General features: G+C 45.5%; 1 non-coding gene across 1 annotated transcript; it reads right to left on the bottom strand.

Annotated features, from left to right (window-relative positions):
* Positions 1-3,242: 3,242 nt before the first annotated feature.
* On the bottom strand, positions 3,243-3,317 carry Trnas-cga. The gene has a single exon. It is a non-coding gene; the product is annotated as a tRNA-Ser (tRNA).
* Between the last annotated feature and the right edge of the window lie 20,617 nt (positions 3,318-23,934).

Below are 23,934 nucleotides of genomic sequence, written 5' to 3'. Positions count from 1 at the left end.
ACTCCCCAGACATGAACATTATTGAGCATATCTGGGATGCCTTGCCACGTGCTGTTTAGAAGCGATCTCCACCCCGTCGTAATTTTACGGTTTTATGGACAGCCCTGCAGAATTCGTGGCGCCAGTTCCCTTCAGCACTACTGCAGACATAAGTCGAGTCCATGCCACGTCGTGTTACGTCACCTCTGCGTGCTCGCGGGGGCCTACACTATATTAGGTACGTGTATCAGTTTCTTTGGCTCTTCAGTGTATATCGACAATGACGCTTAGTATGGATACTGCTTATTGTGGTGACTTGGACGACGACAAAAGACGAATGTCTGCTAAGATAATATTAGTTACAAAGGCAACTAGTAATATCATCGACCGATGCGGGTATCTGACAAGTAGGCAAAGGATTAGTATAGCACTCGTGTCTTTCCGACGTGCGAGCGTTATATGTGGAAACGTGAATTATGGGGACATTATTAACAAATGCACCCAAACAGTACCAAAGTGGCCGTTGTGGAATGGTGTGCCTTGTTGATAATAACGCCCGTCACCATATCGCAGATGTCGCTATGCAGGAACTGCGACAACTCAAATGAGCTAGACTCGAGTGCCTGTCCTACAGTCCTGAACTCTGCACAAGTGATTATAACGCCAACTGTCCCTTAAAGTATGCGTTGTAGGTTGGACGATCCCTGTCGGAGTTGGACGTGCAGCAGGCAGTTACGCACATGTACACGCAGCAGGACACGGTGTTTTAGCAAATGGGTAACTTCTACATTGCACTTAGGTGGGATGATTGCCTCGATGCCTGGGTGGCATACCGTTTCTGGAAGGAAGGGAGGAAGGAATCTTAGGTTTTAACGTCCCGTTGATACAGAGGTCATCAGACACGGAGCACAAGCTGGGATTGTGTGAAGGATGGGGTAGGAAATCGGCCGTGCCCTTTGAAAGGAGCCATCCCGAAATCATCCTGGGGGGATTTAGGGAAATCGCGGAAAATCTAAATCAGGACGGCCGGACGCGTGTCTGAACGGTCGTCGTCCCGAATGTGAGTTCTGTGTGCAGCTTCTGTATTGTACGACCTCCGATAGGATACTTTTTGATAGCCCCTTATACTCATGACCCGAATGTCATGACCGGTCCTTTACATCTACATGGTTACTCTGCAATTCAGATTTAAGTGCCTGGCAGAGGGTTCATCGAACCATTTTGATACAGGTATCTCTGTTTTTATCAGGTGCCGACAGCGGTGTTAATCCCACGTGTGTTCAACACTCGTGTCACAATTTACCCACTGTTGTTACACAGAACGGAAGTAATGTCGCGTGATGATCTTTTTCCAAAGAGAGCCCTACTTGATTTCATGTGCCCAAAAGCTTTTTTCAATAGGATGTACATTTTTATTTTGAAATTAATTCCTTCCTGTGCAACTTTTCATTCTCATCAAGAATCTCATTTCTTTTGTTTGTATTTTGCTACCACATTGTTTTATCCAACTCTCTCTTTCCAACAACAGTAATCTTATCGAAAATTAATTATGATGTTGAGTTTTATATCTTTAAGAATTTTATACTTAAGTGCTCTGTTTGTTGTTCGGCATACTGGTTGAAATTCGTGCAGTTTATCATCTATGTTTAAAAGTGTTAATTTGTGTAAGGAACGAGTCTGTCTAACTAAAGTTCGTACCGGTACTAATTCATTACGACAATAGGTCCGTCGTTGCGGCTTTTTGCCTTATTAATATGTAGCTGATATACTACAGCCGCAAAATGTAATTCGTTCTTATCCTTAACTGTTCGTTCTCCATACGTGGAATGGTCATGCCAAGTTCTAAGTTGTTCATGAAACGTCTAAGCCCTGAAGTTTAATAGAAGTCTGCTCAAACTAAACCGGCACAAGGAAAACGCTAAAACTCGTTATAAACTCATTGTGAAGATTGATGAGGTTATGTGTTACGCGAATTTCTATGGCCAAATCAACAGGGACACCGGGTTTCAACTTAGCAAGGCCTGGAAACCATTATTAAACACCATCCAAGAACAACGGCGCGAGCGGACGCGAGATACTTCTGCCACGGTGGACGGAGATGGGCTGCGCCTACCACCAGGCGTGGCTGCAGCTACCTCCACCCCTCCCAGCACGCGGCGCCCCGCCGGCCGGCCGCGCCGGGGTACTACTCGGGACCCGGCGGACATAAATACCACGCACACAGCGCAGACAGATCATTCCATCAGCACCACCTGATCATGGCGGAACGGTTATTCGCCGAAACATCGTGGAACGTCGACGATCGGATCCGGCTGGACACCCGAGAACCTTGGATACAGCACATTCGCAGGGAAAGCCTCAGATCACATACACAATTGTTCTGTCCCACAGTATACTTCCACGAGGCATCGGTGTGAACAAATTGTATATGAATCAGCCAGGATAATCTATATGGTACAGCGGAGGAAAAACTAACGCCAAGCCAACGATTACATTATTCCGTGTGATGAGTTGAAAATAAAGTTATCAAATTATTATACGATAAGGAGTGTGTGAGTTAAAGTATAACACAGGTTCCATATCGCTTCAAGATGTATGCACGGAAACACAGATTAGCTTATGTAGTTGGGCTTTGACACAGTCTGGCGTGCCCTTCAAGGTTCTTATATCATTATTCAAAAATGTTGGCCTTTTTAAAAACGACAAATAGCGTATTTAAGAGTAATGCTGAAGCCACAAAAAAGTTCTTTGGAAGTTCCCTTAATACGGGTGACGATGCTACTCACATTAAAATCATCGTCAAACGATAGAAACAAAGCACTTACGAAATTTGATTCCTGAAAACTACTGCACAGTGTGTGTATGACATTTAAATTTCTGTTCTTTTCTATGATTTCATTAGGTTGCAAATAAATATAAACATCAACAAAACTATGAAACTTCCTGGCAGATTAAAACTGTGTGCCCGACCGAGACTCGAACTCGGGACCTGTTGCCTTTCGCAGGCAAGTGCTCTACCAACTGAGCTACCGAAGCACGACTCACGACCGGTACCCACAGCTTTACTTCTGCCAGTATCTCGTCTCCTACCTTCCAAACTTTACAGAAGTTCTCCTGCGAACCTTGCAGAACTAACACTCCTGAAAGAAAGGATATAGCGGAGACATGGCTTAGCCACAGCCTGGGGGATGTTTCCAGAATGAGATTTTCACCCTGCAGCGGAGTGTGCGCTGATATGAAACTTCCTGGCAGATTAAAACTGTGTGCCCGACCGAGACTCGAACTCGGGACCTTTGCCTTTCGCGGGCAAGTGCTCTACCAACTGAGCTATCGAAGCACGACTCACGCCCGGTACCCACAGCTTTACTTCTGCCAGTATCTCGTCTCCTACCTTCCAAACTTTACACAAGTTCTCCTGCGAACCTTGCAGAACTAGCACTCCTGAAAGAAAGGATATTGCGGAGACATGGCTTAGCCACAGCCTGGGGGATGTTTCCAGAATGAGATTTTCACTCCGCAGCGGAGTGTGCGCTGATATGAAATTTCCTGGCAGGTTGTTGTTGTTTTTATTCCGCTATCAGTTTTCTCAACATGCGCCATTTCGAAAATCGTACGATGATCTAAAGGTGGGACATTATTACAATGTTCCTAACGAAACAATTTCGGAAAAACGAATTCAGTTCGAACTTCTTTTCATTTCAGTTCCATTATAGCCACTGACTGAAGGAAAAGGTGATTTAGAACAGCTTACAGGTTTTACCAGTACCAATATCTCTTAAGGGTTTTTAGTCAGATCGTTTGATGAACTTTTACTTTCAAAGTCTGTAAACGTTTCTCTCACTGCACTTTTGTGATGACAAAATATCTCCAGCTCTTCTAGCAGGTCGAGAAACTTGCCCTCCTCACATTTATGCAGGAACCTGACATTAGATGTCAAAGTCGGCAACTTAGGTTCCGTTGTAAGTAAATGAGCAGCCGAACTCGATTTCTCCAAGCTATCTTTGTTTACTATCAGTTTTCTAACACGGCTATTAAAAGATTGTGGGTCTTTCTCGTCCCATAAGACCTCACTCAGGTAAACTTGTATAACCATACTCAACGATAATTATCAACTTTTCCACTTGTGATGGACATCTCGTACCCCCTGCACTGACTGTTCATGTTGACTACTCAACTACCCCGCAGTTTGTGTTCTGTTGCTCTTTCTAGGCTCGGTCGGGCACACAGTTTTAATCTGCCAGGAAGTTTCATATCAGCGCACACTCCGCTGCAGAGTGAAAATCTCATTCTATCAACAAAACTAGATTATATGCGGCTACTATTTACAAAGACGACCTGTACGAGTAAATTTAAATGCAAATAGTAAGACGCAAGTCGAAATTAGCAAGTGTAAATTATCACAAAAACAACAGAAACGCTATTAGGAAGTGGTCTTTCTTCACAAGAGTTGAAAAGAACAAATAAGAATAATCACGGATATTTATTAACCTAATCCTTTTAGTCGTGGAGAAAAGACAGACAAAATAATACACATATAATAACTGATGAAGAACACAGGTGAAGAGAGTGACATACCACACAGAAAAAGTACAAATAGTTAACGAAAATACAGTCGAAGTATGTGAAACATCCCCTCAAGAAAATAATACATGACTGTGCTTAAACTGACACACAATAGTTTTAGCGCAACGGAATCTGACTTTCAATAATCCCTACAAAAGAATGGCGCTGACTAACATTAACCTATACCTTTCACAAACCACTTACCTCACAAAAATCTTCGTTACTCAAGCTACTGCAATACAGCGAGCGCCACTACAGCCAGCTAAATAAAAGATTCAAACTACTGAAGGCACTAACTACTGATAGGCATAGTTAGCAAATGAAAGATTTTGGTAGAGAACAAACAATGTATTTACGTTAATATAGTTCAAAAGTCATCATATATATATCAGTCCATGATATCCAATATTACAAATTTACTCTTTCTGATGGACACACGTCCAGATCATCCGCTCTCAAAATTCCGCCATCTCTCTCCCCACATCCACCACTGCTGGCGGTTCACCTCCAACTGCGCAACGCTACGCGCTGTTAACAGCCAACTGCCCAACACTACAATGGCAGACAACAATGCAAATTAGCCACAGACTGCACACAGCACAGCCAGTGCTTTTCATACAGAGCGCTATGTGGCATTACCAGTAAGAAAACCTAAACAGCCTACTTACAAATGTATGTGTCAGTTCACTACCAAATTTACTAAGCAAGCTGAAAACGAATGTAGGAAAATACAAACAGTAACAGCAATGAAATCTGATAGTAGCTATGCATAAATATGGATGTTCATAAGGAAATCACTCTTGGCACTATCCACTTGCCATATCACACAAACGCTTCACCCGGTACCTTATCCAAAGAAATCGTCTATCATAGTATTTCATTACACTTTCACATCACCCGAAGTTAAGCATTGCTTTCAGGTTTTCCATACATGGCGGTGAAACAGTTCCTTGCACGGCACGCCGTATGTGCGGTCCTGGAGACAAGTGCTTGTTCAAGCACTACCTCTATGGCTGTATGCCCAGCATTCCTTCCGTTCACTGTCACTCTAATGGCTTCAAGTGGATGAAGTCTCCTTATCACACACCGATTTTCCACTTAGCTCCTCATAACTTCTCTTGTGCATATGTAAATAAGTGTTCATTGCAGCTGTTTTATTCAACAACTCCCCACTCTCCCCCGTAATCAGGTGTCACATTGGTTTTTAGCCAGCGGTAAGTCCAATAACAGTCATCTGAGACAGGATTAGTTTTGTTTTGCACTTATTTGCCATGGCACGGAGAAGACAACGACCACGTACTTGAATTCATATGCAAATGTCAACAAAATCTCATTTATTTTGAAACCAGTACCCACTATTCTTACCACTTAAAAGCTTGAGACACACAGTGGACCGACTCTCAATATCGATAACTGTTCATTTGTACTAGGCATAACAAGACTCGATTATCAGAACACGAGTAACTGTAAATAATGGAATATTGTCCATTGACTGCTGAAAACTTTGAAATTATTGATTAACCCGTTGCAGTCAACTAATATTCAATTTTCATGAGGTCTCATCGCATAGGGTATTGGTAGATACCATCTAACAAGTCAATGAAAAGTTCCGTAAGTTTCTTGTTTTGTTATGACCCTGCAAGAAACAAAGTTTGGCAGTCGCTGTCATTGACAACATTACGTCACAAAGCAAGTAGGTTGGTTCCTCAGAACTGGGTCTGGGACACTGACAGCCGAAGTCCCTCGAGGAAAAGGGCGTGCCCTCATTTTCGTAGGATGACGTCAAACGCTGGCGCCGTCCGGTTCCTCCTGAGACAGGCTGCGTCTGCCGTCTCAGAAAAGTTATGCGCGTGACGTCGGCCCTGAAGCAGTGTGTGTGTGGGCCGCGCGGACAGGTCAGGTGAGGCTCCAGGCGAATGGGTTGCCCTGCTGCATGGCAACTCCACGTGCTGAGTTCGTTCACCCAGGCACGCACAGCGTGTGGACTGAACATGACCCTCCCCCCCCCCGCTCCCCTCCTCAACGCTGCTGACGGGCCGCTGTAACCTGTCCGCGCCACTGTTTCTGGAACACCAACATGAACCTACGCCTGCCATAGCTTCGGTTCTGCAGTACTTGGGTGTTTCTTCTGTCTCTCCACGGCGTGCTAATATGAAACGAAACATTAGTAACAAAATCCGGTAGTACTCATTCAGCCAAGTGAGGCCATTCACTCTTTAAAAAACCTAATCTGGTATGCATCTTTACGAGAAGTTATTTCTCAACTTTACAAGTAGAATAACCAAGCTGAGCTCATTACTTCTTCATGTTACACAAAATGAAATTGAAATTTAAACTATGTTACTTTTTGGAAAACATTTTCTTAACCATGTTAAAAAGAAAAGAAATTGCAGCACCAATAAAGAGTTGCGTGACATAAACTAATGTTGATAGGGGTGTTTCTACTTCTGAAAGATAATTTCTGTTCAAATTTCGAACCAGTCGCATAACGTTTTCTTTAAATACATGCTGTTTCTGTCGTGAGCGTTAGTTATCTTTGAGACTGTACTTGGTGAGACGGTGTTAGTCACGATGCCATTATCAACAGATCACTGAGTTTGAACGAAGTCATGTAATAGGGATACAAGTTGGATACGCCTTCCGAGATACTGCAGAAACACTTGTTAGGGATGTTTTCGCTGGCAGCGGCGATCGTGAGAATGTACGGTCGCAATAAGCGGGCTCCATACGGCCACGTGGCACTATAGAAAGAGAAGCCTATTTTGTTCGGCGTATGGCTGGGGTGCATCGTACTGCATCTGCAGCAGCAATTTGAGCAGCAGTTTTCACAACAGTGACACAAAGAACTGATACAAGGACAAGTGCGAACCAGACGCCATGTACCGCGCATTTCACGGACCCCAAACCACGACTATTAGCGATATTACTGGCGTCAAGCGAGAGCTCACTGGAGGACATGATTGAGGTCTGTTGAGTTTTCTGATGAAAGCTGTTTCTACGTCGGTCCCAGTGATGACCATATTTTGGTTAGAAGGAGGCTAGCTGAGTGCCTGCAAACAATCTATCAGGTTGCTAGACACAATGGACATACACGTATAGTTATGGTCTGGGTGCGATTTCGTATGACAGCGGGAGCACTCTAGTGGTTATCGCACGCACCCTAACTGTTAAACAATACGTAAGTTCGGTGACTCGGCCTGTCGTGCTGCCATTCAAGAAAATCATTCTCGGAGACGTTTTCCACCAGGATAACGCTCACACGAATATCACTATTGTAACCCAACATCCTATACAGAATGCCGACACGTTGCCTTTGCTGCTAGATCACCAGATATATCTCCTATCGAGCACATACGGGCATCATCACACGACAACTGAAGCTGCATCCACAAACAGCATTAACTGTCGCTGTATTGACCAACCAATTGCAACATGGATGGAATTCCATCCCACAAACGTTCAGCACCTGTAAAATACTGTGCACTCAAGTTTGTATGCTTGCATTTAACATTCTGGCGGCTACTTTGCAAAACGTTAATATGGCGCTTACATTAACCTGTGATCTTGTATCCCGAAATTTGTTTACAGTGCATTAATTACTTTTTGGTGTTGTGATTTTTATTCCGGTCAGTGTATATGAAGTGGCTTCGTAGAACTCTACAGGGTGTACTACCATTTTATCTACAGGACAAATATTTCAGATGGCGCACCTCAAACACATTTTGTATCATGACAGAAACTCATTTGATCCAGTTACAGCTCAGATATAAAACATGTAAAATTGACAAACAGTGTGACACAACGGAATAACGTACAAAAGGAAAACTTGAAGTATTTCTTCTACTGCTTGTTACGTGCTAAGGGACTAAGCCACTAGTGGTGCTTATGGAAAGGGGTATTACTTCAACCTACCACACACTGTAACAACCCATCAGCATTCCAGTCTCGGTCATATCATGTGTTAATATAGTAACCAATGCTTTTTCATCCACCTCCTACTATCCATACTATTATCATTAAATTACTTACATGCACATGCAACTTAGTTCAGTTCCGCTTCAAAATCATAAAATCACGTCCTTAAACACCAAATATACTCAGAATATCCAGCCTTGTACCACTGTTCACTGCTATAACCATGCTTTACTGCATTCTCCTTTCGATACAGATTACAAGATTGTTTTACTAATTCCTCTCTCCCGTTTCTAATCTACTCAAAAATGAAAATTTGTTCCATCATCAAGGTGGAGGATTTGTAACATAACATGCTACGGTCGCAGGTTCGAATCCTGCCTCGGGCATGGGTGTGTGTCGTGTCCTTAGGTTAGTTCGGTTTAAGTAGTTCTAAGTTCTAGGGGACTTATGACCTAAGATGTTGAGTCCCATAGTGCTCAGAGCCATTTGCACCATTTGTAACATAACAACACCATTCTAGAAGCTCTTACAGTTTCAGAATATAGCATGAAATACTCTACCCTTAACTGAATATGTATTATGAAGGGTGAGTGATATCTGTCTTCATCATACAGAAATTCACAGTACAGGACTAATAACTGTGTTATAACCTTTGACTTTGTCAGTTTCTCAGCACAGATGTTTATCCTAGGACTACCGTCAACTACTGATGCGATAGATCATTAGTTCTTCAAGGATCACCATCTTATTATGTCTAAACCATCCATTCTTTTCTGCAATAAAGAGCTACGTTTTCCTCATTAGTGTATGACTGTACTCAATCATTTCGATTTTCAAATAGTTGAAATGGTTCTTAGCACTATGTGACTTTACATCTGAGGTCACCAGCGCCCTAGAATTAAAACTACGTATACCTATCTAACCAAGGACATCATACACATCCATGCCCGAGGCAGGATCCGAACCTGCGATCGTAGCATCCTCGTGGTTCCGAACTGAAGCGCCTTGAAACGCTCTGACACAGCGACCGGCATTTCGAATTTCCGCCGATTTCATAACCATCAGCACTTTTATAGCGTCCGGAATATCGGCATACCACGTCCCTCGTGTTTAGCCACTACATAAATGTTTAAACTACTCATCTTTTAGCTCGCCGTGGTTCCAGTCTGTCTTCAGCATTCGAACACGAGTCTTCTCCACGTTTAGTCAAAAACTCTAACTAAAGGACTTGAGCTACGAGGGTTGCCCAGAAAGTAATGCACGGACTTTTTTTTCTCCTCCGAAAAAAATGCTACAAATGGGAAACGTTATGTACGTAGTCTTCTGAGTGAGCGCGCCAAGTTTCCGTCACTTCCGACTGATAGCGTAGCTGCAGGACAGTTTCAAAATGGCGTCTGTAGCTGATGTACGTTACAAGCAATGTGCTGTCTTTGAATTTCTCACTGCAGATAAAGAAACTATGGGGACTATTCACAAACGCTTGTGCAAAGTCTATGGAGCATCTGCTGTCGACAGAAGTACAGCTAGTCGCTGGGCACAGACGGTGAGATCATAAGAAGGTGGTTCGGCAGAGCTCCACGATTTGCAGCGGTCGGGGAGACCATCACGGTTGTCACACCTGACACACCTGACCTACCCCCTCGGACTTCCACTTGTTTGTGCCATTAATAAGATGCCATTCGTGGAAGACATTTAGAGGAGGATGAGGAGGTGATTCACACAGTGCAGCACTGGCTCCGCCACCAGTACATGGATTAGTACCGACAGGGCATACACGCCTGTGTTTCACGCTGGAGGAACGCCATAGAACGGTATGGAGTTTACGTGTAAAAATAAGGTGTGTAGATAAAACACCATTCTTTTGTGTGTGTGATTCTCATTACGTTCAATAAATAATTATTGAAGCAAAAAAAGCGGTGCATTACTCTCTGAGCAACCCTCATATCTAGAGCACCATTTGGTCGTATCCTCTCGATTCCTAGTTTGACGGTACCGCACAGCGTTTTCTCCCCCCCCCCCACCCCCACCCCCCCACCCCCACCCCCCCACCCCTCCCCAGCACTTGAAAGGTAATCACTTCTCTCAGTCTGTCTGAGGAGATTTGTTTCTTAGGACTACTGTCCGGATAATTATGACTTGAAAGTCTGTATTGTTTGTGCTGATACAAGTGAGCCTTGGTGCGGAAGTTCCTTTGCACACATATACACTCGGCCTCACATATTGATAGTGGTCAGCTCCTTGGTTGAGACCAATGGGTATGATGGAGAGCAGCGGATCCACATGAGTGCCTACTTGGTGAGCGAGGGTGATACAGACAAAGGAGGTTGGATGGCGTTCATTCAGACGGCGTGACCTCTTGTGGGCTCCTAGTGTTAGATGTATGCTTGATAAGGACTTGAGTCACGAACGGATGGAGAACGGCTGTATTACCGTGTTGTTTTGAAGCGCCCCACGGCGAGAGGGTTCGCTGGCCTAGGGCAGAGTGGCCGGAAACTTTTGCCGCACGCTTTGCACCAATTACCTAATTTTGTAAGACACTAGTTGAAGCCGTTGATACATATTTTGAGTCGGTTCCTTAATTAGCACGATAGATACAAAAATCAAACTAGTTAAATTTTGTCGTTTTTGGGAATATGAATGGGTTCCTTTGAACCTGTGTGTGTTAATTTGCCCTGAGTCTTTGCTTGTATTATTTTCACGTGTTCCAGGTAGCTTCAAAATTGTATTTATAAATCCTATGGCTTGTACTGATGGCTAGCGAGCGTTATGTATGTCATGGCTTTGCAGTCCCGCCGGCCGCGGTGGTCTAGCGGTTCTAGGCGCTCAGTCCGGAACCGCGCGACTGCTACGGTCGCAGGTTCGAATCCTGCCTCGGGCATGGATGTGTGTGATGTCCTTAGGTTAGTTAGGTTTAAGTAGTTCTAAGTTCTAGGGGACTGATGACCACAGATGTTAAGTCCCATAGTGCTCAGAGCCATTAGCAGTCCCTTGTTACCGCTACGTGTTATTGTTCCATCATCTGATGCCAATAGCTACACCCTCTGGTTCTCAGCGTGATGTCTGAGACTGTTATTACTGTAACTCTACAGACAATGCGCAGTCCTACTGATGTGTGGAATTAAATTCTGTAAGTGGAATCATTTAATAGTAGATTGTGTAAGCTTTTAACAGGTTTTTAACGTTCTTAGTGTCTTACAATTTTACTTTGATTACTTGTAAATTTGGTGATTGTAAGAGCTCTTTGGCTTGTAGCCACAGTAATTTTCTGGTGTTTAAAGTTAATAGAGCGTTTCAAGGTTTACATGAGAAGTTGCGATTTAATTTTCTGCACTCCTTATTTTAGCCCATTGTTGACTTCTATAACGAAAGTTATAGTTAAGATCCTCTTTATCCTCAGGAAAATTTAAACTGTAATAAATGTCTTTGAAAGTATTCCGTATTTATTAGCTAATCCATCCTTTCACCACTCCACCACCAATCTTCCTGCTACTGTTCCACTGCAACAGGTGGCTTAATTTCGTCAACTCTTTCATGATTCTTTTAGTAGTACTGTGTAATGAGTGGTACATCGATGCATTTACAGAAATAATTTTCATCTGTTTTATCAAACCTTTCCACCTCTGTGATGAAATTGAAACCCACTGTCGGATGTCACTTTTTCATCTTTTTCAATTACCTTTATAAACATTTCTGAGAAAGGAACGGTGATGGACAGGGCTGTTGCATACTATACAAGAGTTAACATCACGTATTTTCGTGTAAGATCTTCAGTCACCATAACATACTGCAAACCATGTTGTGTGCAGGACTACAGCCCAAAAAGGTCTTCAGTAGCCGATTCTCTTAATGTGATAGGCACAATGGGAAACAATTCAGCTTGCTACGACGCTGTAGAAGGTTCTCCCATCTGGTAAGCTTTTTCATGATGTTAGGATTTGGCAAACCCTTTCCTTTATATTGCAAAATTGCACTGATTCCAGCAGCGTATTATAACACTTTCTGGGACAGGAAAGCGCAGGGCTCAAGTGTGTGTAACGCAATAGCTTGTTCACAAACTCTGCCCAGTTGTCACTGCTTCGGTCCTTTAATTCTAGAAAATAGGATATTATATTTAATCGTATAGAATGTCCTGATGGTGACAAGGTCTTGATAGTTCCACTTCTCCTCCAATTCCATTAGGAGCGAATCTTTGTCTTGTTCGTTGCCCAAATTTCTAACAGTGGCGACTACAAAGTTTTCGAAGGGGACCTACATGATGTACATAACATCAAAGCAACTATCTCTTATATCACAGTTGATTTCATGGACTAGTCATGGTGAGGCTCATGTCGTCATGTTGACAATGATGATTTCTTTTACAAGCCAGTAACGTACGATGAAAATAAATTGTTGTTCGACCTAGTCACCCAGGTGTCAGTTACTCCGCCATTAGAAACAGCAGTACTCGGTGATCACTATAGACTTCTGTCATTCTGCCAAATAGAAAGTGTCGAAAGCGAAAACATCACGACATGGCGTTCAAGCTCCAACACAAAGTAGTTCCTTCCCGACTTCATTAGCATTATAGTCGTGTACGCGAGGGTCTTCCGCACAACATCCCGTCCTGTTCTCCTCCTTGAAACAGGTGCGCGCCAGGACCAACCGGTGAACTGTCTATGATGAGACAGAATTAATTGCTTAATTCCGGGTTAGCTTAAAAGGATGCATCCAGTAACGCCTTCCTTAGCATTCTGAACTTGCATTGTGCCTCATCCTCCACTCCTACATTGTATCCTTGCCCGTTATGCGGCTAAAAGTCCTGTAAAAATTTATTAGCCCAAGGTATACATGAATCTGACGTTTTGATTTTGGAGCAGCATATGTTCTTATCGAACTCAACTTATCCAGATAGGACGGAAACATTATGGACTTGACAATATGTACGAGAAACTCCACTTGGGAACAACCAAATTCGGACTTCGCTAAATTGATAGTGATCCTATGTTCTCTGAATATTTGCAGCAATTGATTTAGGAGCTCGTTGTATGCCTACCACGATTTCTCACCAACGAACAGGCCATCTACAAACAGCAGGACGTTCCACTTAAGATCTTCGGGAATGACCCTGCTAAAACCTCTTATGAAGGCGATGGACGACAAGTTTAGGTCGAATGGGGACTTGAAAAATTAACAGGAACAGCAAAAGCTCAGAAACGCCGTATATTTTTGCCACGCTGGATGATGTTTATGAAATGCCTGCACTAGCAGGCCAGAGCGGGTAAGGTTGAGGAAAGGGGCTAAATTGAGTTTACTGTCAGGTGCACTCAACATACAAACTTTATTCACCAACACACACTATTACAAGAAGGATGCAAAACACTCAAAACTATAATCGACCACCTTTACTTAACTCTAGATTGGAAGAAGACCACACTCAAAATAAAAGGCACATTAAGCAATAAATGAGTTTCAATCAAACGGCAGAAGGTCTTGTCTTAAAACAAAGCATAAGGCGAAGACAAGAAAATTAATTTAAGAAATATTAAAACTCGGCTGAAGGCCATATATGAACCAAATATGTTTAACGGCTTAAGGCCTAGAAAAAGAATTTCAATTTAAAAGGCAGAAGGCCTTAACTTAAAACATTTCATGCCAAAGAGCAAGACAAGAACGTTAATCTAAGTAATATTAAAACAACACTCGGCTGAAGGCCGCACGTCAGCCAAATACCTAAAACCCAAACAAGGAAATTAGTATGTAACACACAAAGAATGGCTCTCAGAGGTTTCCAAGGGTTGGCCTGGGAATATAACACTAACGTTCGTTTAGGTGAGACAGGCGGCCTGTAAAGTGACTTCTTAATCTGAAGGCAACTCAACCGACAGAAAGCCGACCGACAAATTGAGCAAATCAAATCCGCTCGACGCAACCAGCAGAACCACCATATTTGTAGTTGTTGTAGAGGGGTTTTGTGGGCGCACGACAGCAAGGTCTTCAGCGCCCGTTCAGTATCATAGTGAGACGGGTGTCAAGGAAAAAAAAAAAAAGCTCAGAATATTTACATAAAACGGAACATAAAACATGGGAAACAATCATCGGAAAAGATGTGCTCACCCACACCGAAGCGTGGGATGAAGCAGGGCGTCAGCAGTAAAACATGGACAACACAGGAAGAAAACGAGAGAGGGGGCTAAAACAATGTAGCAGATGGAAGTGGCTGGCTGACCGCAAGGAAAAAAAGGGAGGAGTCAGCCACTCTGCAATACACTAAAACCTCCAGCCTAAAAGTTTAGGCCAGAGTCCAGACACATCACAAAACTTAAAAACCCTAGACACACACGTCTCATCATTAGCTAAAACACAGGGCAGATCACCATCAACTTGTGCTTCTGCCCTTGCATCACGGTATAAAATGCAGTCTGTTAAAATGTGGCGGACAGAGATGTGCACGCCACAAGCATCACAAAACGGAGGATCCTCCCGCCGTAATAAATAGCTATGCGTCAGAGGACAGTGCCCGATCCGAAGACGTGTGAGGGCCACCTCTTCCCGCCTGAGCAACCGACAGGAGGATCGCCACGGCCGAGTGGTTGACTTTACCGGCCGCAGTTTATTGGCCGTCACCGCCAGCCATTCGTCCTCCCACAACTCCATGCACTTCCTGTGGAGTGCAGCGATGACTGACTGCAAGGGGATAGGACACTGGACCACATCCTGCTCTCTGCAAGCCTCCTTGGCAGCCCGATCAGCCTGTTCATTGCCCCAGATGCCGACATGACCAGGCACCCAGCAGAAGGATACCTCTTTACCCCGCTGTTGGAGCAAGTACAGTTGGCTATGTATCAGCTGGACCATCTCTTCAGTCGGGTACAGGTTCTGCAGCGATTGTAAGGCACTAAGAGAATCGGAGCAGAGAAGAAATCGATCGCCCCGAACACGATGCATCTGCTCCAGTGCCGTCAGGATCGCGTGGAGCTCCGCTGCGAAAACGGTATATTCAGCAGGGAGGCGAATCCAGGTAACATGGTCAGGGAACACCACAGAACAGCCAAGGAAATTCTCCTGTTTGGAGCCATCAGTGTAAACGACAGTGAAACCGTGATGCACATCTAAAATGTTAAAAAAAGTGACTGGAATGTAAAATCTGGCGTGCCATCCTTCTTAAAACGAGTCAAATCTAAAATAAGTTTGGGTCTCCGGAGGAGCCAAGGTGGAGATCTGCTCCAACCGCGACGTAAAACACGAAGACCAGCCATAGACATTGCAGCGAGGCAATCCTGTGCGCGAATCCCATAGGGCTGCGTCGCACGTTGCCGGTTATGAAATAACCGTGCCAGAGGAGGCTGAGCAACGGTATGGTATGCAGGTGTGTACGGTGTGGACAAAGTTTTATACGCCTGGCGTACCGTAAGTAGCCGTCGCCGCATATGAAGTGGCGGTTCACCAGCCTCTACACAGAGGCTTGGTATGGGGCTAGTTCGGAATGCCCCAGTGGCCAACCGCAGCCCTTCATGGTGGACAACGTCCAAAATCTTTAAGTACGAAGGCCTCGCAGACCCATACACCGTGCACCCATAATCGAGCCGAGATCGCACAAACGCCCTGTAAAAATGGAGCAGACAAGTCCTGTCAGCTCCCCATGTACTGTGGCTAAGACATTTTAAAATGCTTAAAGCCTGAAGCGACCGCCGTTTCAGGTCTTTAAGATGAGGTAACCACGTGAGCCTCGAGTTAAAAATGAGCCCCAGAAATCTCACCGTGTCTTTAAAAGAAAGAATAGTGTCCCTCAAGCGCAACTCAGGAAAGGTGAAAATCGAACGAGAACGGTTAAAAAGAACACATACAGACTTCTCGGTGGAAAACTTAAATCCAGTCTTCAGCGCCCAGTCATCCAAACGCCTAATCGTAAGTTGCAACTGACGAGTTGTCGTTGCAAGGCTTGAAGAAGAGCAGAACAAAGAGAAATCATCCACAAACAAAGAACACTGGACAGGACTTTTCACCATGGACGTAATGCGATTAATAGCGATGGCAAACAGAGTCACACTTAAAACGCTACCCTGAGGGACACCGTTCTCCTGCTCAAAGCGATCAGACAGGACGTCACCAATTCGGTATCTAAAATATCGTGGCGAGAGGAAAGACTGAATAAAAAGAGGAAGACAACCACGAAAACCTCATTCGTGAAGCTGCTCCAGGATGAGACGCCGCCAAGTGGTATCGTAGGCCTTCTCGATGTCGAAAAATACACCGAGAAGGTGATGACGGCGTAGGAAAGCTTGTTGGATAGCCGCCTCCAGGAGGGCAAGGTTATCGAAGGTGGAACGAAACCTCCTGAAACCACACTGATAGCGACTAAGTAGTTGCCGGGATTCTAACATCCAGACAAGGCGGCGGTTGACCATCCGCTCCAAGGTCTTCCCTATGCAACTAGTGAGGGCAATACTACGGTAGCTACTTGGGCTCGAGCGGTCTTTCCCAGGTTTTAAAAAAGGGATTAAAACTGCCTCACGCCACGCGTCAGGAAAGTGACCTGGCGCCCAAATGGCATTCAAAAGTGCGAGGAGGATTTCTTTGTTGCGCATTGTGAGGTGCCATAGCATACTGTAATGGATCCTGTCGTGACCAGGGGAAGTGTCACGAGCTCCAGACAATGCAGAATCCAGCTCCCACATAGAAAAAGGGCAGTTGTAAACTTCATGAGAGGTGGGCTGGAAGTTCAGACTACACCTCTCAGCAACCGCTCTATGGCGCTGGAAACCTGGATCCTGACTGGTTGTGGCAGTAACTGTCGCAAAATATGCTGCCATAGTCTGGGCAATGTCTCGCGGATCTGTGTGGAGAGTGCCGTTATTCATTACAGCAGCTATGGGGCACCTCCCTCCTCTGCCAGAAATTCTCCTAATGGTCTCCCACACAATGGAACTTTTGGTGGAACGATTAATGGTGTTCAGGAACTTTTGCCACGACCTCTTCTTGCTCTCACGAATAATGCGGCGACATCTCGCCCTCGCCACCCGAAAGGCTGCAAGATTCTCAGCAGTCGGCCGACACTTGAACCGCCGCAGAGCCGCACGCCTGGTCCTGATTGCAGAGCGGCATTCGTCACTCCACCAAGGCACAGGTGGCCTTTTCCGGTGGCCTGTGGACTGTGGAATGGATGCCGCAGCGGCATGGTGGACCGTTTTGGTAATATGATCCACCCACACCTCAACATTCGCACAGTGTTCGAATTGGGCCAACTGGCTATAAAGTGTCCAGTCAGCTCCACTGAGTACCCATCGTGGTGGTCTCCTTTCGGGGCCCACGCCATCTGGCAGGTGAATCCAGATTGGGAAATGATCACTGCCGTGCAAGTCAGCGACCACTTCCCAGTGAGCACTAGCGGCAAGCGCTGGAGAGCAAAGCGAGAGATCAATGGCAGAGAACGACCCAGTCGCCGTGCAGAAATGAGTACTCTGTCCTCCATTGAGCAAGTAGGCACAGGATGACAGGAGAAGCCTCTCAATTGCTCTACCCCTGGGACAGGTAATTGCAGAGCCCCAAAGCACATTGTCGGCATTAAAAATCACCACAAATAATGAATGGCTGGGGGAGCTGTGTAAGAAGGTCGGTGAGGGCCGCTTCATCAAGAGCATCATGTGGGGGCAAGTAAAGGCAACATACAGTCAATGGATGACGCACGTGCACGGACACAGCGACGGCCTGTAAAGTCGTCGTAAGTGAGAGAGGCGAGGAGTGGTAGTCCGTGCTGACGAAAATACCTACGCCGCCTCTAGCTCTCTCTCCACGCAGGTCGTCCTTTTTGTGGAGCGTATAGCCTCGTATCTCAGGGGAGTATGATGGATGGAAATAAGTCTCCTGGAGACATAGACACAGTGGTCTATCCTGAGATAGTAGACGAAGTTCTTCCACATGCGTCCTGAACCCTTGCAAGTTCCACTGAAGTATGGGAGCCATCTATTATGGGGGTAGCACCTTCATCCTGTCTCTCCGACGAGGCGGGGAGACCGCAGCAGGTGGAGGAGCAGGCGTGGGGCGAGATGATTGCCCCACACATACATCGTATTCCATCAACTCTGGGGAAGAGTCAGAGGAAGCCTCACGTAAAACAACATCCACATGGTCAGATGGTTTACCACGGGATTTGACCGCTGTTGCTGCTGTACAGGAGCTTTCTGTGGTTTGGTGGGCTTTGGGGGAGCGGATGTGAGAGTGGTAATTGGCACACTGGGCTTGGGAACAGCCGCAGCTGTTGGAGGCGCCAGGGGCTGGCCCAAGTTCGCCACTGTACCTTTGTCTGCCAGTCGAGTAGGGGCTACTGGCTCTGAAACACTGGCTGCGTTGCAAGTGCACTGACAGCTGCAGGTGTTAGTGCCAACACTCACCACCTCTGTCTGCGTCGAGGGATCGACTTTTGGAGTAGGCTTCTGAACCAGGGATGCAAAAGATGTAACAAATGTGGGAGGTTGCATCGACCTATAGATCTTCTTGGCCTCACCATAGGGGATACGCTTGGTTGTTTTTATTTCTTGGACTTTGCGTTCCTCTAAAAATATTCAGCAGTCCCTACTCCACACAGGGTGGTTGCCAGGGCAATTGATACATCTAGCTGGAGACGAGCAACCAACTCCTTCATGAGCAGCCTTACCACAGTTGCCACAAGTCGCTTCGCCTTTACACCCGAAGGTGGTATGCCCAAAACGCTGGAATTTAAAACAGCGCATTGGAGACAGAAAATATGGCCGCACACTAAGGCGGAGGAAGCCAGCTTTAATATGGTCTGGAAGTTTCGTGCTACTGAAGGTCAGAATAAAAGAGTCGGATTTCACAAGATTGCCATCAACCCTCTTCATGATATGTTGAACATCAACGATACCTTCCGGAGCCCACTCACGTTGCAGTTCGTCTTTGGGAATGTCGACTAGATCCCGGCATGTCACCACACCTTTGCTAAAATTCAAGGTGCTGTGCAGTTCAGTGTCTATGGCATACTCCCCAAGGCATTTAGCAGCTTGCAGGTAAGTGGCTTGCTGGGAAGTGGAAGTTTCCACGAGCAAGGTCCCATTACGCTAACGCTTCACTGATTGTAAGGAGCCACAGATGCCCTCCAGACCCTTTTGTATATAGAAGGGCGAAACCTTCTCAAAACTACCCTCCTTCCGTTTTACAATGAGAAACACAGTCTGATTACCAGAATGCATTCTGTTACTAAAGGCTTGACTTGTCAAAGATGTGCTGCAGTCAGGGGGACTGACTGCACGAGCCCTCTTCAGAGATTGGGTGTTGGAACCTTCCAGCGGCCCACCCTTTCCGCTGGGAGGAGGAAAAGAGGAATTCGAAGGATCCATCTCGGTCCCACGAGCAGCTAGGGAACTAGAAGTCCACCTAGACAGAGCCCCGCGTGCCTAGGTAAGCCTTATACAACTGGGGTGCGGCAGGTGCCACAGAAGTTGCCCGCTTACGACTGCTCCACCCCAACAGCCATGCATCTTATAGGCGCGCAGCACACCGTAAGATTGAGGGGTTTTTATAGAGGTTTACCGTCCTCGCAATCCAGGCGGTCAAGCCAAGATAACCATTCCCTGCAGCACACAACATTCCACCGCCACGCCATACGGTGGTCGTTGAAGTATGCTTAGAGGTTACGGTGACAGGGGACTGGCGGCGCTTACCAGTCCCCAGCTCAGGAACCCCGGGGTCGCCAAGCCCGTACCCAGCAAACGAATGCTGAGCCCCTGGGGACAGAACCACCATAAGGTTTCAAACAACAACACACAGAATCAAACGAAGACACGTAAACCTTTTGAGGCTCGATAATAAGTTAAGCTGGGACTCAACTTTCATGTCCAAGATCGGTGGGCCGGGAACTTCGTAGCACTCGCAAGCAGCACCTCACACGCCACCAGCGGCTCGAGCCCGATTCCACGCGATGGGGGCTCGCTTGCTGCTCCACGCCAACCGACCAACTGGACTGCTGGGTCCGTCCGTGACTGCTGCTCCGTTGCAACTGCACTGTTGGTGCGTCTTCAACTCACTGACTTCCTTCGAAAGGACGATGTCCCAGAGACACTGGTTCGGACCCAACCATGCGGAGGGAACACATCCGACATCTCTGCACACGAAGGAATCGACCCAAATACACGTCGTCGATGAGACGACCGAGCAAACGCCCAACCAACGGTCGTCCGCTCTGGTACTAGCTGTGCAGACCTCCCTGGAGCTCCGCACCCGACTTCTCTGCTGCTGCGTCCCGACTGCACCGCCAATCCATCTCCCGCTGACCGCCAGACACACGACGACCCGGAAATACTACCGGTCGCTCCAGAGGTGGTACGACGGTGCACTTATCGATACGCGCTGCAGCGGCTGCTCGCAGGCAAGGACGGCAAGAAGTTAGTGAACGCCAGTAAATGGAATAAGAAAGCGTGGCGGCAGTACCGTAATAGAAGATGACAAACAATAAATTACGTGAACAGGAGCCGTGCATGGCTCAGCTGGGCTATAGGTGACCCTTCCATCCACTGAAGTAAACACTTTCACTCCAAAAAAGTGCTGGAGTAACTCGTCCTGAGAAAGATCTGCCTTCAGCTCGATTAGGGTGTTTATTTTAAGCGAATTAAACATATCATTCCTTCCTTCTTCTACATACAATGGGCTAATGTGCGACGATATGCCTGGCTGTACGACGCCTTGGATGAGCAATGAGCAACCTCTTTTTCTACAGAAAAATTTTTGCTGAAATATTCCTTCAGATTTTAGGCAGCGAGGCTTTCTTTGTCACAGATGAAGTGCGCCCCACGTACGAGCGCGGACACCACTGACTGACGTTGTACAGAATGGTGGCAGCTCGTTGCATGCAGGTACAGTTCTGCGTTGGTCAACTCCCATCTGCTGAAAGACCAGGTTTAGTATCCGCTTTCTTTTTTACTAGTATGACTAAGGAAGAGAGACAACCGTTCTCCTCTGTTTCCATACCGAAAGCGTGATCTGATGGGTTCTGTCAACGTGGATCATAAAGTCATCCAGGACCTGTTTTATCATCCTCCCATACCAGAGGAGGAAGTGCCTGGGTTGCTGGCAAGCGGTTTGAAGGGCCACCTTCTCAAAGCGATCCGGCAAGAGATTTGCGATATTTTCACATTTCATCATATAGTCTCTGTAGTTACATAATGACTTATCTACTTCAAGTTACGTTTTAAAAACTGTTCATGTGAAATCAACTCACAAGTACATCTAGCTACTAATTAAGCTATTCATCTCTAATGGGCTCTGTTATCAGTTGCGGCAGGTACCCATGTCCAGAGGAGTTACAGTTAATTGGCTGTAGTTAAGTGCACCGTCCATCATAGCTTCCTTCACTCACAAAAAATGCTGATCTATATAATACGGTAGCGTCTAATATGTAATTTTCAATAGCCTAATAATATAAAAAGTATCACACAATGTGAGTGGCCGAGCGGTTCTAGGCGCTTCCGTCCGGAACCGCGCTGCTGCTACGACCGCAGTTTCGAATCCTGACTCAGGCATGGATGTGTGTGTGATGTTCTTAGGTTAGTTAGGTTTAAGTAGTTCTAAGTCTAGGAGACTGATGACCTCAGACGTTAAGTCCCATAGCGCTTGGAGCCATTCATAATCTGAGCCCTGCACTATTTTTAATCCCACTCTTGGGCAGAGTGGTGGAAACCGCGCCCGTGGAGAAATCAGTGCGTGTAGCTCTATGATACATCAAGTGGCCATGTCGATTATCTAACTTCTGCTGGAGTAGGATACAGTGTGCATCTGCATTTACATACATACTCCGCAAGCCACCGTTTGGTGCTTTGGGGAGGACACCCTGTACGATTACCATACTACGTTTAAAATTACTTGCGACTTTTGACGTTTAGCTCACCGGTGTTGCCGAGGTAACACCAATGGCGAGCCGAATTTCCCTACCACGCCGCCAGCAGTTGGGTTGCTAAGGGGCCCCTGTTGTCACGCCGCGCATAAACAGTACTATGTGTTGTCGGGCATTAAGTGCGTCCACGTCCGTCAGCTCTCATGGTAAAGTTGTACGTTCTTGTGTTGAAATGATCTGCAGTCATCAGGTATTATGAACAAGTGATTTATGTTGACGCTGCGTTAATAATAACAGCGCAGCACATCTGCACTCGAGATTCACAACAAAAGTGGTCGTCGAAGAAAACATCACCGGTTAAGAAGATTACGTTGTGCTGTAAAATGCTCCATATGAATCGGTCGTGATGTATAAAGCTACAACAATACACTAGAGGGAAGATGAGCTTTTGCTCTCTGTGCAATGAAATGTTTCATTGGATAAGACTGAACCTAGCACGTCAGCCGGGGTGGCCGAGTGGTTTTAGGCGCTTCAGTCTGGAACCGCGCGGCCGCTCCGATCGCAGGTTCGAATTCTGCCTCGGGCATGTATGTGTGTGATGTCCTTAGGTTAGTTAGGTTTAAGTAGTTCTAAGTTCTAGGGGACTCATGACGTCAAAAGTTAAGTCCCGTAGTGCTCGGAGCCATTTAAACCATTTTTGAACCTAGCGCGTTTAAGTAAGGCGAAGTTAATGGAACTTTAAGTGCTTTACAAGCGAAAACCTCCACGCTACAAGGTCAACAAACTGCCTGACGCTAAAGAACATAGTTTAAATCTGGCTTCCTCCGCATCACATTTGTTTAAATCCGATTGAGAATATGTGGGACTAGGTGAAAAGTAAAAAGAAAAAAAAAAAAAGAACTAGAAGTTTACGCTCAGTGAGGTTGAAATGCTGACAATGGAACCCACTGCGAATTTTACATCTAAGGGTAGTTCTCGACTTCCCAGCCATACCAAGAAGGTAGCTGAGGAGAGAGGGATTGATAACGATTATGACGAATTTTGAGTAATAAGCAACTTAGCTCGCTGCCTTGTTAAAAGTTGCTTCTTTCGCAAAAAAAGAACAGTTTACAAATACTCTAACTCAGAATTCTGTAACACTGTGTTATTAAACTAGTAACGGCAATAGGTAAATACTTCCTGGAAAAGTCCATTCTTGGAAAAAAAGTAAACGTATAACTTCAGTTCTATTGTTGCAAAACCTAGATCAGTTCTCGTTCCACCATCTATCGATGGCCCTAAAAATTATCTGCGGTTGCTTGAATATCGCGGTAGATACGGAACTTTCGGTTATTAATAACATGGCAAAATACTCTCTTCTTTCTCTGCTACAATTTGCCAAAATTTTGTTAGATACCTCAGACCATTTATGATATGCAAGGGATTTATGAATATTTCATTTGGGATTTTTCGCTGGTGCGTGAGTTTGTGATGGAGTGGCTTACATACGTTCGATTTTCTTGTGATTGGAGACAGGCAGTGATATTCTTCAAAGTTTAAAGAATCATTCAATATGTTACTTGCGTTTTATAAACATCATTATAAGACCTATTACATGCACCAAACGCAAATACTTTGCGATCCTATTTTTCACCGCAACCCATAAGGATTCCTTGCAG

Source organism: Schistocerca americana, chromosome 5 (assembly GCF_021461395.2).
Source record: "Schistocerca americana isolate TAMUIC-IGC-003095 chromosome 5, iqSchAmer2.1, whole genome shotgun sequence".
NCBI lineage: Eukaryota > Metazoa > Arthropoda > Insecta > Orthoptera > Acrididae > Schistocerca > Schistocerca americana.
Note: the sequence above shows the minus strand (reverse complement) of the source record. Positions and strands in the feature narration are given on the sequence as shown.